General features: G+C 50.6%; 1 protein-coding gene across 1 annotated transcript in view; it reads left to right on the top strand.

Moving 5' to 3' along the window:
* The first annotated feature begins 12,518 nt into the window (after positions 1-12,518).
* Positions 12,519-18,379, top strand: part of LOC129338918 (cytoplasmic phosphatidylinositol transfer protein 1-like) — a 43,699-nt gene continuing 37,838 nt past the window's right edge. Inside the window, exon 1 of the mRNA XM_054993472.1 lies at positions 12,519-12,658. The gene's annotated coding sequence lies outside the window, so the exon portion shown is untranslated. The remainder of the gene's footprint in view (positions 12,659-18,379) is intronic.

Genomic DNA, 18,379 nt, shown 5'->3' on the forward strand with positions numbered 1-18,379 from the left:
TCTCCACCAATGTTTACAGGGATTATTCCCTTAGAGAACTCTCAAGTCAAGGCAGATGTTCAAAGCAGACGTTCAACTGAAAGGTTTTTGTATTAAAAGAGAAATAAAAGGACAAACATACAGCATGCATACAAGGCTAACTAAGAAAATCAGGGAGCAAAAGGAGAGAAAGCAGTTTAGGGAGGGCAATAATTACCAGTCCTGAAAAGAGAAGTCCACGAAGACAGCAGCAAAATAACCAGCCTTTCATGAAGGGAAGAAGAGAAGATGCTCAAATGGATTTGAGGGTGTGTGGACAGATCCAGAACACGCAAACACATATAGCTGGGGAGTCCAGTTATAGGGTGAATCAGGGGCGCCGCTGAGGTTTCTGGCACCTGTGGCTGCCCCTATGCGTGCGCACACAGAGTGTGTGCATGTGACCCGCTGGACTGCGTGATGACGTCACTGCGTCTGACATCATCACGCAGCAAGCCAGCCCCATTGGCTGGCGGGCTGCTGGGACGGCGCGCAGAGGCTGCCCACGCTCCCAGTTGGGCGTGGCGGGTGGCTGGGGAGGTTACGCACGCCGCCCCGGACACCTGCTGTGCCTGGCCCACGGTTGCTGCGCCTGGCTGGAGGCATGTGTTGGTGGCGGCGGTGGTGGCGCAGGGTGGGAGGGGTGGCAGGCTGCAGCAGCTGCAGGCCAGGCACGCCAGCTCTGTGGCACGCGCCCCCGCCCCCGGCACCCCCTCCGGCACCCCCATCAGCACCTCAGCACTCGAGGAGGGGGCCGGACCTGCCTCAGTGGGCACACTGGCCCTGGGGTGAATTGCTCCATGGGGTAAGCTGGCATCTTTGTCCCCGAAACAAATGGCTTAATGGCTGTCTCCGGAGGTGGACAGTGGCGTGGGGAGAGGCTCGAAGTGATTATCTGGGATAAACTATAGGTGAAAATATTGCTTGACGGCCTGGTCAGCACCAGATGGGAAAGCTACCAGATTTGCTGAGTAGCTCTGATTAGGACAGGTGGATGAGGAGAAGTGTGGCAGTGCGGCAATGGGATTAGACAAGAGTTTGCTTAGGAAACCTCATTATCCCTGCGTCTCTCCGAGGAGTGGAGGGACCGTCAGTCAGTCAGCTGCCTCTGACTCATGTTCTGGTAGTTTTCCAGGCTGCTGCCCAGTTGGCATTCACTCTGCCTTGGGCTAGGTAGTGCGCTGGATTTATGGCACATGAGGAAGGGGCATTTATGATCCTCCCCCCATAAATTGCCCTCTTAGTGTGAGGAAGGGGTCTGGCTGCTAACAATCTTTCCTCAAAGAAAGGAAACTTCTCTGCAGGGTACTTCGGCACAAATACTGTGTCCACCAGGGCTGGCTCCAGCATTGCTGGCGCCTGAGGCAGCTTAAGGCTGCTGCTGTGTGTGTGTGTGTGTGTGTGTGCGCGCGCGCGCATGCCAGACTGCATGATGACATCACTGTGTGTGACATCATCACGCAGGGCTGGCGCACGCATGGGGGGCCTTCCAGCCTTCCCATTCAGTTGCGCTGCGGGCCAGGTGCAGCCAGCTGCCCCGGCTGATGGCTGCGCCTGGCCCGCAGAGCAACTGAACGGAAGGCTGCCCGTTCAGCTGCCCCACGCTGCTGCCACCAGTACGTGCTCCTGGCCAGGCGCAGCAGCTGTGGGCCAGGCACGGCAGGCGGCCGGGGTGGCGCATGGCAGCGTGCATCCTCCCAGCCCTCCAGTTCAGATGCTCCACATGCTGCCCTGGCCACCTGCCACACCTGGCCTGCAGCTGTGTGCCACCAGCGGCGGCAGCGGCAGCACAGAGCAACTGAGCTCCATGGCATGCACCCCCGCCCCCGGGCCAGCGCCCCCTCCAGGGCCTTAGCACCCGAGGCGGCTGCCGGGCTGGCCTCAATGGTTTCCACCAAGCTGTTGTACAAAATGGCTCTCTTCTAGGAGTATTTTTGCTACTTAATTGAACCTTGTCAGTGGTTCTTGTTGGATGTAGGAGGCTGTGTTATATATTGTAAAAATATAGCTGTATGATTGCCTTGACTGGATAGCCCAGGTGAGCCTGATCTCATCAAATCTCAGAAGCTAAACAGGGTTGACCTTGGTTAGTAATTGGATGGGAGACCTCCAACGAAGCCCAGGGTTGCAGAGGAAGGCCATAGCAAACCACCTCTGTTAGTCTCACGCCATGAAAACCCCACCAGGGGTCGCCATAAGTCAGCTATGACTTGAGACACCCTTCATCGCATAGCAGTATGATTATTCCCATATTGCAGAAGGGATGGCAGAGAACAAGAGATCAGTGATTGGTGAGCGTTTGACTGAGGTAGAGGACTTCCTGTAGTGTAGGGAGGTGCAGCACTGAACAGTGAACAAATGGCATGAACTGTTCCTAGGAACCATACTAGCCTACTTTGCAGGGCTGTTGGAAAGGTTACTGCAATTATGGATTGGAAATGCTTTGAACTGCTGTATAAATGCAGCTAAGCCTTCATTTATGTATTAGGCCAATGCGAATTGGGTAGATCAGGATCTGCCCAAGGCAAGGAAACAGGTCTACATCTGTACAGGAATGTTATGCTCTGTAAAGTGCCATGAGCACATTGATGCAACTATATAAAGAGCAAATATCATTAGGAATAATCAGGGCTCATTTCGAGGGGGAACGCACAGGAATGCAGTTCAGGCAGTTCTCCAAAGAGATCACATGACAAGTGGCCCTGCCCACCTGACTCTCAGCCATTTTGGGCCCGTTTCGGCCTGGATTGGGGCTGAAACAGCCCGGATTGGGCCTCTGACAGGTGGTGGGTCACTCTCCTGCTCACCAGCAGCCTGATCCTGACCATTTTGGGTCCCTTTTCAACCATTTTCAGCCTGTCGTGAGTCAGCTTCAGCCTCGACTGGCCACCTTACCCCAGAGTCCTCCTCAGAAGACGAGCAGGAAGAGTAGCCAGCAGAGGCTACTCTGGAGCCAGAGCCAGCCATGGAAGAGCCAGCAGGGTCTACTCTGGAGCCAGAGCCAGCAGGGTCTACTATGGAGCCAGAGCCAGCCATGGAAGAGCCAGCAGGGTCTACTCTGGAGCCAGAGCCAGCAGGGTCTACTCTGGAGCCAGAGCCAGCCATGGAAGAGCCAGCAGGGTCTACTCTGGAGCCAGAGCCAGCAGGGTCTACTCTGGAGCCAGAGCCAGCCATGGAAGAGCCAGCAGGGTCTACTCTGGAGCCAGAGCCAGCTGCTGCTTCAGAGGAAACTCAGCAGGAGCAGCCAGAAACCTCTGTGCAGGGCTGGTGGAAACAAAGACTCCCCCAGAGCAAAAGAGAAGCCTGTGCTCCCTGGGCCAGCAGAGAAGAGGAAGAATAAAGCAAAGGAAGCTCTGTGGGAGGGGAGAAGGAGTGCTGATTTGCAGGCTCAACACCAGCTGGAGCTATCAAGCAAAGAGACAACACCTGGTCCTCGCTAGGACAGTATAAGAGAGAGAAGCTGAAGAAGTCAAGCGTGGAAGCAAGTTTTTTCACCACTCTCTAAAATGAGAGTCCTGTGCCTGGAAGTGCCTTGCCCTGTTGAATGACTTACCGGACTCTGACCTTGGCCTGCCTCCTAGACTCTCCCTGCTGCCTGCTCCTCCATCTGACGGATTCCTTGACTCTGACCCCTGGCTTGTTTGTTGAACTCCCGCCTGTCCGCTCCTCTGCTGGACTGACACCTTGGCTCTGACCCATGGCTTGCTGTGACTACTTGCCTGCCTGTCCAACTGACTGCTGCTTCTGGCTAGGTTGCAACACAGCCCCTTTTTGCCATTTTGGGCCCTGAATGGCCAGGATTGGGTCCAAAACAGCCAGGATAGGTGATGTCAGAGGGTGTGGCATGTAATTAGTTATGCTAATAGAACACTGCTGGTGATGCCAAGGGGTGTGGCATATGCTAATGAGTTATGCTAATGAGTTCTTCCAGCTCTTTTTCTACGAAATGACCCCTGGGAATAATAATTGTATTATATGCTAAACAATAAAGCAGTACAACTAGCAGAGAGCCAGTTTGGTGTAGTGATTAAGAGTGCGGGACTCTAATCTGGAGAGCCGGGTTGGATTCCCCACTCCCCCACTTGGAGCCAGCTGGGTGACCTTGGGCTAGTCACAGCTCTCTCAGAGCTCTCTCAGCTCCATCCACTTTACAGGGTGTTTGTTGTGGGGATAATAACAACATACTTCATAAATCACTCTGAATGGGTGTTAAGTCATCCTGAAGGGTGGTATATAAATCAAATATTATTATTGCCAGATCACTAGCATGAAAATCCTGCAGGGTGTTTGTTGCGGGGATAATAGTAACACACTTCATAAACTGCTCTGAGTGGGTGTTAAGTTGTCCTGAAGGGCGGTATAGAAATCGAATGTTGTTATTATGTTGTTATAGTCATATGGACTGTGAAATCTGTCTTGAGTCTCAGCAAGAAAGACAGGCTATGAATAACATAAACAAAACAAACTTCCAGCGTCTTGTTATAGAACTAAGCAGAGAGGCTTGTTTCCGAAGAGACAGGGATGCTTTCAGAAGCTTAGGCCCCCCAGGCTGATACCCCCATTCCCTGTTATCCTTAGTGTTGAAAATGATAGATTTCCCTCCCATGATAATGTGAGCCCCCCCCCCCCCCCCGCACCGCCCCAGGTATTTTGTCTGGATGTATTTTACGTGCAAAGCTTAATCACAACACCAGGGGGCAAGAATCTGCCTCTGACTTTCTCCCATGGCAAAATAATAGAGCAGGACGATCGGTCAGAGAATCACTGCTAGGTTCCCAGTCTTCCTTTTTCTCTGCCTAAACTGTTTGCTAGAAGGAAAAATAAATCCTCCCACCCACCCCCGAAACTGAGGGCCTTTGTGCATATGGAGCGTAAATGTTTGTTTCTACCTGTACTGAAGCTTATCATTTTCATGTCTTTTCATTTCCAAAGTGTTCTGCATAATCTTCATAGTGGGGGCTTTTACAACAACCCTGCGAGGTAGGCTAATTGTTTTCTTGGCTATATGCAATAATGCAGTTCCATGACTGGATCTCCCAACATGTCTTTTGGCTCCAAAAAGGAGGGTGAGGAAGGATAATTTAAACCCTAATTATGGGGCTGCAAAAAGGGAGGTTAATTCTCCCCCCTCTGCAGTTTCTTCGGTAGAAAATGCCTCATCCTGGCTGCTTTGTCCTTGTAGTGAAGAAAAAAAATGTCTTTCCCCCCCATACAGAGACTTAATGCTGCTCCAGAGGAGTTATTTTCAGCTGAGGAGTTAACCCGTATCTACCCCCAGCCCCAGGATCCCTACTGCTGCTTTTAGAGGCTACAATACACATGGGGGTGGGGGGGTGTCTCATCACAGATCGGCAGTACCCCAGGTAGTTTGGGCCCAGCAGAAGGAAACGGTTGTTTTCTACTTCAGCAAAATGCTGTGCAAGCCCCATTCGGTTCAGCTGGAAAGAAGCCCAGTCAGTTCTGAGGTATCATCTCCTCGGAAACAAGCTTCTCTGGATCCATTGGACTTCCACTCCCTGGTAAGTGTGCAGAGAATTGCAGATTTCCGCAGGGTGGAAGCTGTCCTTAGAAATGCCCAACTATGGTTCAGCTTGCCCCAGGTGACTTTTGGTGGAAGTTGTCATCTTTTTGTACAGCAATGGTTCCTGGCTGGGCCTTTAACATAAAGAGAGACTTTCTCAGCCCTCTCTCCATGTCAGGGAAAGCAACACCTGCTGAATGTTTGCTTGCTGTTGAAGACACGGAAGCAGGGCTGGTCGGAGGAAAGGAGATGGCGGTAGCCAGATGGGGGCATTAAAATTATACTTTCCAGATCCAGTGAGGGCTGCTAGATTGCACCGTATCTTTTGAACAACTGGCATGAGGTGAGTTGCTGTATTTTCTTGTGACTCAGGATCAGCTCTTCCCAATATGGCCAGCTTGTGTCTTAACTACACCAGGCTGCAGATTTCACAGAATCACAGAGTTGGAAGGGGCCATACAGACCTTCTAGTCCAACCCCATGCCCAGTGCAGGATCAGCCTAAAGCATCCCTGACAAATGTTCATCCAGCCTCTTCTTGAAAACTGCCAGTGAAGGGGAGCTCACCACCTCCCTAGGCAGCTGATTCCACCTTTGAACTACCCTGACCATGAAAAAGTTTTTCCTAATATCCAGCCGGTAGCTTTCTGCATGTAATTTAAGCCTGTTGCTTTGAGTCCTATCCTCTGCTGCCAACTGGAACAGCTCCTTGCCCTCCTCCAAATGCTGGCCTTTCATTATACAGGCATGAACCTTTCCTCTTGGCAGCCTTTGATCATCCATGTTTTTTAAAGATCCCTAGGAATCTTTTTAAAAAAAATTTTAAAATTTTATTTGAAAAGAAAAATACAAATAACTATGGAAAGTGCACAGAAACTCATACAAGGTACACAATACTACATTTGAACTACAACAGAAAAATATATTCAGAATATGTGGCAGTATATTCCCTAAGAATCTTAAAAGGCTATGCTGGAAAAGGCTATCCTGGAGGCCTTGACATCTGGTTTTCTAGGTGCAGGGATTTAAAAAAAAAATATGGAGGAGCACTCAATCATGTGAGTCCAGTCTGAAACAGAGCTGCCCTAGGATAGATTGAAAAGAGTCCAGTAGCGCCTTTAAGACTAAAACAACTTTACTGTAGCATAAGCTTTCAAGAATCACAGTTCTCTTTGTCAGATGCTGTGATTCTCGAAAGCTTATGCTACAGTAAAGTTGGTTAGTCTTAAAGGAGCTATTGGACTCTTTTCGATTTTGCTCCTACAGACTAACAGGGCTAACTTCTCTGGATCTAGGATAGATTCACCATGTTAAGAAGGGCTAGCCTTTAGTTTACTATGGATTTTCTCAGCAAACACCTGCAAAACCTTAAATGCACTTTTAAGATTCTCACTGAAAATGTCATAAGACTGTTCCTGATCCTACTACATAGTCAGTCTCAGTGCTGTTGCAGGAAGGAGGGTTGGTATCCTGCACCCTGAGACAGCCCAGCCAGCTGCTTCGGGATTCGGCTCCTGCTTTTTCTGGGATGGTCTTTGTATCCTCTGAACTGCAGCTGATCTCGAGTTCATTCCCACGGCCTGCTCTTTCTCCTGATGACTTCCAGATGCAGCTGCTGGCTCCCCTAAATGAGATATTTTGCACTTGCTGAGGATGCTACCTCCCTCTTCTCCTCTTGGCAAATCCTCTCAAGGTGTTAGATTCTAACTAAACAGTACTGCTGTGTTTGTAAAATGGATTTGTACCAGTGCTTCTTTCAACAAAAGCCTGATTTTGGAAATACAGGATCTAATTCTGCCGTAACCTGGTTCCTTCTCCCCCTTTTTGAGCCAAGGGAAACTGAGGCAGAGGAGAAACCAGGCCTGATCCTGGACAGCAACTTTTTATGAGATTTGCACACTTAGGAAGGCTGCCAATTAATTCCGTGGGTCACCCCTTGCTTAGGCAAGCTGTCAGCCTGGGTCTCGTTACATGAAGCTTAGTACTTCATTATACAGGCACAAACCTTTCCTCCTGGCAGCCATCATTCTTGGCCCTTGATGATGGGACATTCTTCCCCTTCGCAAATTTTCTCATCTGATTTTGTGCATACCTGGGAAGAGAAAGTGAGGGTACCAATCTCATAGGCACACTGTAGCAAAGCTATTGGTAACTATACAGTAGTTACTTCTGAAACATCATCAGAATGGTACCACCTTACATCTCTCTCTGCTACCAAATCTGGAGTGGGCAGCCACTTCTAGTTAGAAGCAACCTTGCAACCATCTGGGCTGTGATTGGCACCATCATTTGTTCAGATGTTTAGCCTGCCCCACAGGGACAGATGGAAGAAATAAGGAGGCTCGGTGCTAAACCATATGCTACCCGTGTCACATGGCCCCTCCATTGGCCACTGAGTGAATTACTCCAGCGCTGTTCTTTTCTGGAAGATAAAGCAAGCCAGGAGGAGCTGCGTTGCTCTCATGGGTGTGGGACAAAACTGCAATTCTGTAGGACGCAATGAACACGTGTTTTGCCTTGAGTTAGGTGACTGGTCTGTCTAGCAGTGGTATCATCCGCTCTGTCTCTGGAGATGACGATATCTCAGTTGAGGGCCCTTCGCATCACCTGATACCTGATGCTTCCGTCGGGGATGGAACCTGGACCGTGTGTGTGCAGGGCGTGTGTCTTACCGCTGAGCCACGGCCTCCCTCCCCCGGATTCAGACCATAGTAACTTGATATGAAGTGAGGTTTCTTAGTGTAACCACCTGCCTGATTGGAGTAGGTGGTAACATGCCCACAGCAGTGTCTCCTACACACAGTTGGGAGGCTGTAACTCCTTGCTGAGGGGAACAGCAGCAGCAGCTTGGTCAAATGTCTCCCTCTCTGCCCTGCAGAGGTGGGGGTGTTGTGAGTCCAGCAGTGGCTGTCTTAAAGCTGCAGCCTCTAGGCTTGATGGAACAATTCAGGACACTCCTGGCAGCAGGTCTAGAGTCTGTCTAGCACCTGCAGGGCGGGCTACCAAAAGTTATCTTGGGCTGTATATGATGCTCAGCTGCCTATCCAGTGGGGTAAGGCATGTTGTTCCACCAAGTAGTGCTCTCTCTCTCTCTCTCTCTCTCTCTCATAAAGAGTCCAAGTAGCACCTTTAAGACTAACCAACTTTATTGTAGAATAAGCTTTCAAGAACCACAGTTCTCTTTGTCAGATGCATCGTCAGATGCATAAAGTTGCATCTGACGAGGAGAGCTGTGGTTCTCGAAAACTTATGCCACCATAAAGTTGGTTAGTCTTAAATGTGCTACTGGACTCTTTACTGTTTTGCAACTATGGACTAACACGGCTAACTCCTCTGGCGCGCTCTCTCTCTTTCTTTTTTACAGTTCATGCTGTCTAATATAGCCAGCTTCATGATGAAGAAAGAGCTTTGCTGCTTTGGCGCTTTGTAGTTGTTTATACACAGCATGGAATGACTCAATCAAAATGTGAGTACCAGAAACTGGTGAGAAGGCGAGAGGTATGCAGTTATATATAGTCACGCTTTTGAAACAATGCTTTTGTCTATTTGCAAAGGGTGGGAGGCAGAGGTAGCTAGGACAGGCAATTGTGTGTCTTGCCCCAGGGTCCCAAAATCTTGACAATGGTGTTAGTAGTTAGACTCACCCTCACAATTTTAAGAAGGTTTATGAATACGACTATGCTATGAGCTTCTTCTCTGAATGTGTTTCAAACACAAAATATTACCCAAGCTGGTAGAAATATGAAAGCTAGATCCCGGCCAGGAGACAGAACATTGCTAGCATGTGAGATGTCGGGCGAGGCCAGCTCTCGGCTCCCATGCCCTGGAGATGTGCAAAGATCCTAAAACAGTAAGGTCTTTCCAGAGTTCCGGAACTAATCCCTGTTAACACACCCCACCGATCTTCCCTTCTCCACTCTCCTGTTGTCAGATTGCTCAGGGCTCTGATAGCCTTACCCACCCATACATCGCAGATCGTCAGTCATCATTGATAACTTTAGTTCTAGCTGAGAAGACTTTATCAAACCTTCCCAGTTCATTGTCTCACCCCGGAGACAGCTTTCCCGGAGTTCATTGTCTCACCCTGGAGACAGCTTTCCAGGAGTTTATCAAACCTTGTCTCACCCCGGAGACAGCTTTCCCGGAGTTCATTGTCTTACCCCGGAGACAGCTTTCCAGGAGTTTATCAAACCTTGTCTCACCCCGGAGACAGCTTTCCCGGAGTTCATTGTCTCACCCCGGAGACAGCTTTCCAATCCTTTGTCCCACCCTGGGAACAACCATTAAGTCACTGTTTTGGGGTGGAAGATGCAATCTTGCCCAGGGGTATATTCCACAGTATAATTTAGACTATCCCTCCACCATAGCTGTGTGCATGCTCTGGGATCCAGCATCCACCCCTGAACCTCGATTTGAGCTCTTCTGCTTTGACGCGATGGTTGCTCAATGCTCTCTCTCCTGGATGCCCTTGTCTGGATGGTAACAATCACCCAATCCCTCAAACTCTATCCAATTTTCACCACTGCTTTCTATTAAGCTCTGAGTGTGTGTCTTTGCATGCTGTTGATCTCTGTTATTTTCAATAAAAATCTCTATTGATTGAAACATCCGTCTGTTCATTGAAAGAGTTCTCTAGCCGAGACAATCCTCATATACGCAGGTGGAGATCCTGAAGTTACCTGCCTCTCTCTGCCTCTCCATGCACGCTAATTCTCCCAGCTCGCAAGGAGACCTCCTCATTGGGTAACAATGCCACCGAATGACACAAATTTAGGAGACTGATAATAACATTCGATTTATATACTGCCCTTCAGGACAACATAATGCCCACTCAGAGCAGTTTACAAAGTGTGTTATTATCCTCACAACAATCACCCTGTGAGGCGGGTCGGGCTGAGAGAGCTCTGAGAGAGCAGTGACTGAGCCAAGGTCACCCAGCTAGCTTCAAGTGAAGGAGTAGGGGATCAAACCCAGCTCTCCAGATTAGGGTCCTGTTTCTCTTAACCACTACACCACACTAGTGTACTGCTGCTGGAAATGTTACAGGCTTCCAAAATCATTCACAGACAAGGCAGGGTTTTCTATGTCTTTGGAAGACTCTCCAGTTAAACAGCGAAAGTTGACTTTATAAATAGGATCCACAGAGCCATGCCTGGTGAGTTCTGGGCATGTTCCGGAAACTGCTGAATGACGAGAGTCAGTAGAAGATTCAAGGGAACTACGAATGCCTCCTGTGGTCTGCCCGGACTGGCGTGGCAATAGACATGCCTTTGGTTGCCAACAGACCGAAAAAAGCCCAGGCCTGTTCTGCTCTTCTACCTCGAGCAATAGGGGATTCATCTACAATGTCCAGCAGGTGAAGCCTTTCAGAGAGAAGCACACCGTCGCTTGCTGATTCCTGCAGATAGAAGTGCAGGAAGAGGGGCACGTTTTAAAAAGGTATCACTCCTTAGAAGAAATGAACCAGCAGAGTTGCCAACTTTGGGGGGGGGGTTTTTTGGCAGGGTTGCTGCTGGCATTAGCAGTGCAGCTAAAACAACCACAAAGTTTAATTCCTTTAGAAGGAGCTCTGCTAGAAAACAAAAGCAGTCAAGTTAGCAACCCAACAAGCTACTACACCCAAGATTGTTTTTGAAAAAAGAAACAGAAGAAAAGAGATCAGATTTCAGGAAGATGTTTGCAGCGGGCTCTACCTCAGAGAGAGAGAGAGAACGGCTATGGGCCAGATGCTGCCCTTCGATTTCAGGGCCCCCCGCAGGGCCTGGCTGCTCCAGTGACCTCCCCAGGGCCAGCCTGCGAAGGGCTACTGAAGATCCTTCTCAAGCCTATTCAATGTGCTTTACTTCCCCCAAACGTGTTCTTTGGGTGGCCCTATAAATACCACGTCTCTGGAGCTGGCCTCTCAACAGAAAGCCACCGGTTGCCTCTTGAGCTGTTGGTTTATTTACTCATTTGGCTCAGCCTGTTCACTCCCCGTTGGGGGGAGTGGCCCACTGATTCAACCTTCTTTCCCAAAAGATCTCCTCTTCATGTGCCTTCCTTATCTCTTGTTCCTGGCCTCTTCTCTTTTACCAGTCCAGTTTGGTTTTTTAAAAAGAATTGGGCCTGTTCTTCTTGCTCTCATCTGCCATGCACCTGAAGAAGGGGCCCCTGGTCCAAAAAAGAGGCACCAAGCTCCTGCTCACCCCCTCCGTGAGATTTATCCTGCCCCGGTAGTTTGTGTTGGCTCTGTCCAGCTGCCCAAAGGTCTGCACCCCCCACCCACCCCCATTTTATGAGTAAGATATTGGAAATGGAAAAGGAAGGAAGATTGGCGAGTTAGCGAAGAGGAACTCCATTCATAGATCCAGAGGAATTAGCCATGTTAGTCTGTAGTTGCAAAAGAGTAAAGAGTCCAGTAGCACGTTTAAGACTAACCAACTTTATTGTAGCATCAGCTTTCGAGAACCACAGCTCTCTTCGTCAGATGCGTTATCAGCTTTCGAGAACCACAGATCTTTTCCTCAGATCCATTCAGGGTTTTCTAGATTGGGGGGTCCCAAACTCGGGTGAACCTTGCAGACCCAGCTTGGGCACCTGCCCTCTGAAATGCTATGTCTCCCCCCCCCCCCCAGGTGCTGGTCGTGATTTGGGCCGGGGCGAGCGAGCCGGTCCCGGTCTCCGTGGAGCCCCAGGCTGGTCGCGGCACCTCCAGGCCGACCGTTTCGACGTTTGCTTTGGGCGCCCGGCCGGCGAGCTTCCCCGGGGGAATTTCTGCACGCAAGCGGGAAAGCTCGGGGAGGGCGCGCTCCGCGGCGCTCCTTCCGCGGCCCCAGCCGAAGAGCCCCCGGCTCGGCTGCCCGGTGCGCAGGACGCGCTGCCCCGTCTCTCCCCCCTCCCCGCGTCCAGGAAGGGGGCGGCTGGGAGCGGCGTGCGCCGGCGGATTCTCTCCCCTAGGGGTCGTCTGCAGCCAGCCGGAGCCGAAGCGGACCGCGCTGGACGCTGCCTGGCTGAGCCCGGCGCCGGAGCCTCGCCTCGCCTCGCCTCGCTTCCCTGCCGCCGCCGCCGCCCGCGGGTGCTGCTGGCCAAGAGGGCGGCGAGGAGGCGCGCGGAGGGGGCTGCCTTGGAGACGCGCGTCCGGGTGAGCTGGAAGGGGACGCGGGAGGCCGGAGCGGAGGGGAGCCGCAGGGCGGGCAGCGGGGGCTGGAGGCGGGGGGCGCCCTCGGAGCGCCGGGGCGGCAGGAGCCAGCCTCCAAGGTCGCCCGTGGCCAGCGGCTGCTTGGCAAGTGGCGGGCGAGGGGACGGGTCCTGGGGAGGGGGGGGGGCTGCCTGGCGGGTCGGGGCCGAGGCGGAGGCGCCCTGCCCTGCCCTGCCCTGCCCTGGGCGAGGCGGTGCCCCGGGGCGCCCGCAGGAGAAGCGCCGCCTGGAGGGCGGGCTCGGGCGGGCAGCTCGGAAGCGGCTCCCGCTGCCTGCCCTCAAAGCAGCCCCGGGCCGGGGAGGGAGCACGTGGCCGAGCCGGCGCGCCTCCGTCCGCCTGGAGCCCCGTCGCGCGGCCGCGAGCTGTTGCCCGGCTTCTGGCTTGGCCCCGACGGAAGCGGCGCCCTGGAGCCCCAGCCGAGCGCTGCGGGGCCCGAGGCGGGCGCGGCGTGGCGTTTCCCGGCTGGCGCCCGTCTTCGCAAGGCGAGGCGCGGACGGTCCAGAGCGCAGGAGGAGGGGGGAGCCGCGGGAGGCGGCCGGGCTGACCCCGGGCCCGAAGGCGCCGTTCCCCCTCCCGGCTGCTGCCTCTTAGGGCTGGAGCGCTGCGCTCCTCGGTTTCATCCCCGCAACAACAACCCTCTGAGGTGGGCTTGGCTGCAGGAGAGAGGCTGCCCCGAGGGCGCCTGCTGTCTCTCTGTCCCGCTGGCTCTCTGTCTCCTGGTCCTGCAACCCTCACATGCTGGGCACTGCACGGGTACAAAGTCCCCCCCCCCTTACTTTGAGGCTTTTTTACATGGTGCTTAACTTGGGCCTGAAATCCGTTGAATCTAGTGGGCCACCGTGTGAGCAAAGGGATGGAGGAACAGGAAACTGGGGAGTAGCAGACAGAGTCTGGCTCACACTCTACCCTGGATTCTGCCTGCAAAGGCACCAGCCAAAGTGGGGTGTGTGAGTAAGAGAGAAAAATGGGGGGGGGGTTTGAACCCCACTGGTGGAGAGCTTCTCTGGAGCGGAGGAATGGCAGGCAAGGAAAGAGTTAAGCATTTCCACAGGTTCTCCCCCCTCCACTTCTTCTCCACTTCCCCTCCCAAAGTAATTTTCCTTCCAAACAACAAACCCTCCCACCTTAGTTTGCCCTTAAAGTGCATTTAGTCCTACAGTAATCACAACCAGCCTGGTTATATCTGGAACCGGGAAATTCAAGGAAGGGGTTTTGCACACGTTTCCTGGCACCATCTCTGTTAAGAACTGGAGACGAATAAGAGCCCCCCACGGGAGCAGCTCTGTTTTCCGCAATGGGGCACTTAAACTGGCTGTGCATTTTCCCCTTAAACTCCAGGGCTGTTTTTCAGAGCCTTTATTCAACGCTGGCTTTGGAACATCCTAATAGATGAATGTCTCTGTGCACGTGCGGAGTGTTTTCTTTGGCTTATCGCTAAGCTCCTTGTAGACTCCAGTTTAGCTGCATCTTCAAAGCCTCCATTTGGGAAAGGGGTGCCTGATCGTTCCTTTGGAATGCTCTAAAGATAGGATTGCAAGCCTCTCTTTAAAGAGTCTCTTTTGTGGGCTTTTGTGCAAATCTCCATCTGTTGCTGTCCCAGAGGTTCAGAGGCAATACAAGTTCAGTGGGTCAAGGGTAGGGTGAGGGAAACTAGAATAATGGTGCTAGCTTAGTTGCCACATTACTAGCCTGGAAAAATGTTTTGGCAACAGCCTTGAAAGCAAGTCTATGAAAGTTTCTAGGCCTCAAGCCCCTCCTCTCCTTCACATATCTGAATTGGGGTCAAAAAGTTTCTCCGCCTGGTTGCTCTTCTGCCTCATCATTGGCAATCAGCCAAGCTGGAAGACTCTTGGGTTTTGGCATACCTCCAGCGGAAGGGAATACCAGGGTTGTAGGGCAGTCATCCTACAGACAATGCTAACAAGAAGCAGTTCTTTGGAGGAGGAATAATGCCAGGTATTGAGTCCCCGTGGAGCTTTCTGACTGATTTATTTTTGAAATAGTTCTTATCTGCACAATAACCCTGCAGGGTAGGTCTCTACTTCCTCTCAGCATATTGAGAGATGTTGCTTTGCCCAAGGGCATCCAGCGAATCCTCAGCTGAGCAAACTTCCAGAAGCTGCTTTGCACAGGCCTGTTCCTCACTTGGATGGACAACAAGGATCTGCATGTGTGAATGAGCAAACTTACAGGCTGATTGATTTTCCTTTAAACCCGTTACTGTTCAGTGCTGCCAGTCCTTGTGTGGGGAATACAACAAGGTAACATGCATCATTGGTATATGCTGGATCACGCTGGGTTTTTCTTTCTCCTGCTGCTTCACTCCAGGGAGAAATGTTGCCATGGAAAGATTGGACACGCACACCCTGTCACTTTTGGAAAGGAGGTGTGATTTTGTAAGAGTGGGTGCTTTTCATAACTTGACCCTCTTTGCATACATTTTGTACTTGGGAAAAAGTTCCTGGGCACAAACTACGCTGTAGGAAGGTGTCAGTTTGGCATTCATCCATGGACAAAGAATAATGGAAAAACCCAGCAGCGTAATGAACACCTTTTCATTGGGCCCAGCCAGATGGTCGCAAAGCAGGGGTCGAGCTTTCATGCACCCCAGAAGTCTTTGTCAGGCTGGGTGTTGAGGGCAGGCAGCTGGGAGAGGGGAACAGGGAGACAATTCCTGGGCCTGATGGAACCCCAAATCCTGCAATCTGTAGCCTCCGTGGAAAGGAGACCAGGAAATCTCGTGGACTTCATGATATTTAGATAGGGCCGGGTAGGAGTGTAAATTTTGTTTAATAAAGCGACTGTTTAAATTCTTTTCAAAATTATTGTTTAAATGTTTAAACATTAACATACAATTTATTTAGCCTACACAAGTTTATAGCACTGCGTAAATGGTAAATGAATCCTTACTGTTTAATTGTCTAAACGTTTTAACATTGTACATCCCTAGTGCTGGGTACAAAATAGACTTCAGGGTACACCAAAGGTTTTTGAGACAGAGGGGCCCAGTCTCCCTTTGAAAAGGTCAACCAGCATGCCCAGGTCCCTTGGACGGCAAAAGCAAAGCACGGAAGGCTCAGACAAAAAAGGGGCCTTGCTAGATCCAGCCAGTGGTCTGGCCTCTTGTTTTACACCGTAGCCAACCAGATAACCTCACAAGGCCTACAGCTAGGGCTATGGAGCCCAGTGACCCCCTTTGCCACCCCCAGTCCTGGCACGTAGGGGCACTCTGTCCCAATCTTGCATTCTAACCAGTATACCACACTGTCTTAGTTTGTGGTAGTAACTCATGGCAGTGATTTCAGCATGTGCATTCCATATTCCTGTATGGCTTAAATTTCCAGGGACAGTTTGCGTGTCCAGCCACTTTGGTGCTGAGATAGTAAACCAAATCTCTGTTTGTCTTAGGCTTAATTCTTGCAGTTGACACACAGCCATTAAGAATAGATTTATTATCAGGACTGTGGAGTAATGGCATCACTGTAAATAAACTGCCCTCTGGGCAAAGATGCAGCAGGCAGAGTTATTAGAGCCCCCTATATTCCAAAAGTGATGCATCTTTCCTGCCATGAGTTAAAGGTTACTATTTACATGCTATGCAAATACACCCCGTGCCTTGCAAAACTGGGCAACAATCAACGGCTGCAACAAGCTTGGGGACAGATCCATCTGGAAGAGCTTTGCGTTTTGACTGGAAAATGAAACATGCACAAGGCTCTTAAGAAAACAGGACTGTTATTTCCCTTTGGGACTGGATTTCCACTGGAGTGCTGCCCGACAGATTCTTTCTGTCCACAAAGGACCTCATTTGGTGTTGCATAATCAGCACAACACACCCAGATGGCTTCTCTGGAGGCCCTGATCCTGCTCAGCCACGAAAGGAGCTGGGTCGGGCCCTGGTCAAGTTATGGACTTGTGACGTAGCCTCCCTACCAGGGCTGTAGTGAGGATGAGAGATGAAGGAGAACTGGAAAGCCCTTGATGTGGAATCGGCAGGGCAAGGCATTTTGTGAATCTTGCAGCCTGTTTGGGGGCCCCCCACTGGCTTTCCAGCCCTCCTGAGGCTCTTGCTACCCTTTTGTGCTTGAATCTCAGGAGTTCTCGCTACAAAACAAATGCTCTGTTTCGATCCATGGCCTCTCCCTTTGTGTTGTGGCAAGGAGTGTAGCCACCTGGCTGCAGGAACACCTGGTGTGGTGAGTGGTCCAAGTGTACTAGGAACTGCAGGACCTGTGTTCAAATCGCCCTTCCCCAGTCATGAAACTGGCTTTGAGCCAGTCACTTTCAGCCACACCTACCTCGCAGGGTTGTTATGAGGATAAAATGCAGCAGAAAGAAATATTTCAAGAGCCCTCCAGAGCACTTTGGAGGAAGAGTGGGAGAGACAGAGGATAAGGGTCTGGTGAATGCCTTGAAGGTAGGACCGCCTGAGGACCCCCTCCCCATGTGATCCACAGTAATTTATTTCCTTCATGTATCCCCTGCCTTTTTCCCCAGTAGGGACATAAACCAGCATACATCATATTAATCTTCTCCGTTTTATCCTCACAGCACCCCTATGAGGTAGGCTTCAGTGAGCTTCCATGTCAGGCTGGGGATTTGAACTTGGATCTCCCAGAGTCTGGTCTGGCACTCTAACCACTATGCACACTGGCTGGCACACAGGAACAAAGGGATGTTAATTAAACAGGTGGGGCTAGAGCGGGCCTGTTCCGTTAGGCCAGCGTGCCCCTCCAGTGGTGACTTGGCTTCCTTGTTTAAGTGGCAGGGCGTTTGCTTTATAAAGAGCTGCATTGTGTAAAGTGGAAAGCCTTCCCACTTTAGTCCTGTTTCAGCAGCAGGGGAGGAGCACTCTGCACATGATCAGAGGGATGTTCGTTATGGTTATTGATCCGCAAGTAATCGGAAACTTGGCATTGAAAACGGGATTTTCTGGGTATGAATGGTAGTTTTGATATATCAGGCTAAACAGGCGTGCCCATGTATGCTCCTAAGAGGCGTTGTTAGCCCTATGCATGTAAAATTCTTGCCTCTTGGCTCCATCTTAGCCCCTCCTGGCCTATCTTGGAATAATGTTCAGTTCAGAGTTTATTGTGCATAGCCATAAGCCATCACAAAATTACAAAGACCCTATTAAATAAGATAAAAATTAGGTAAAATACCACTATATACAGTAGAAATTTGCCAAAATTCCATTCAAACAGACATCGATTAAAACCATCAATCAATAAGTTAACTGCGAGTTCAAGTAACACTCTCTTTCTTTGCTGCATTAGACCTTATTTTCATAGCAGCAAAGGCAAAAAGTGAAACTCTGTATGAGATGTACGCATCAACGTCAGAAAGCAAAAATGAGATTTTCTCCACATCTGTGTATAAGCTTAGACCAGATAAAAATCCCACCAGAAACTTTGATCTGGGATCAGAATATAAAGGGCAAAAAAGAATAAAATGAGGTAAATCCTCTACTGTGTTAGATCCACAGATACAGACCCTTTGGGTTGTAGGAGTTTGAGAATAATGTCCAGACAATATTGCCGAGGGCATGGATTGAAATCACAATCGGGTTAAGGATGCTCTAAGGTTATGCTTAGAGATGCTAGCAAGATAAGGAAATAATGAATCAAATATTGCTCCAAAGTTAAAGCAGTCCAGGTTGCGTCT

This window comes from Eublepharis macularius, chromosome 12 (assembly GCF_028583425.1).
Source record: "Eublepharis macularius isolate TG4126 chromosome 12, MPM_Emac_v1.0, whole genome shotgun sequence".
NCBI classification, from domain to species: Eukaryota; Metazoa; Chordata; class Lepidosauria; order Squamata; family Eublepharidae; genus Eublepharis; species Eublepharis macularius.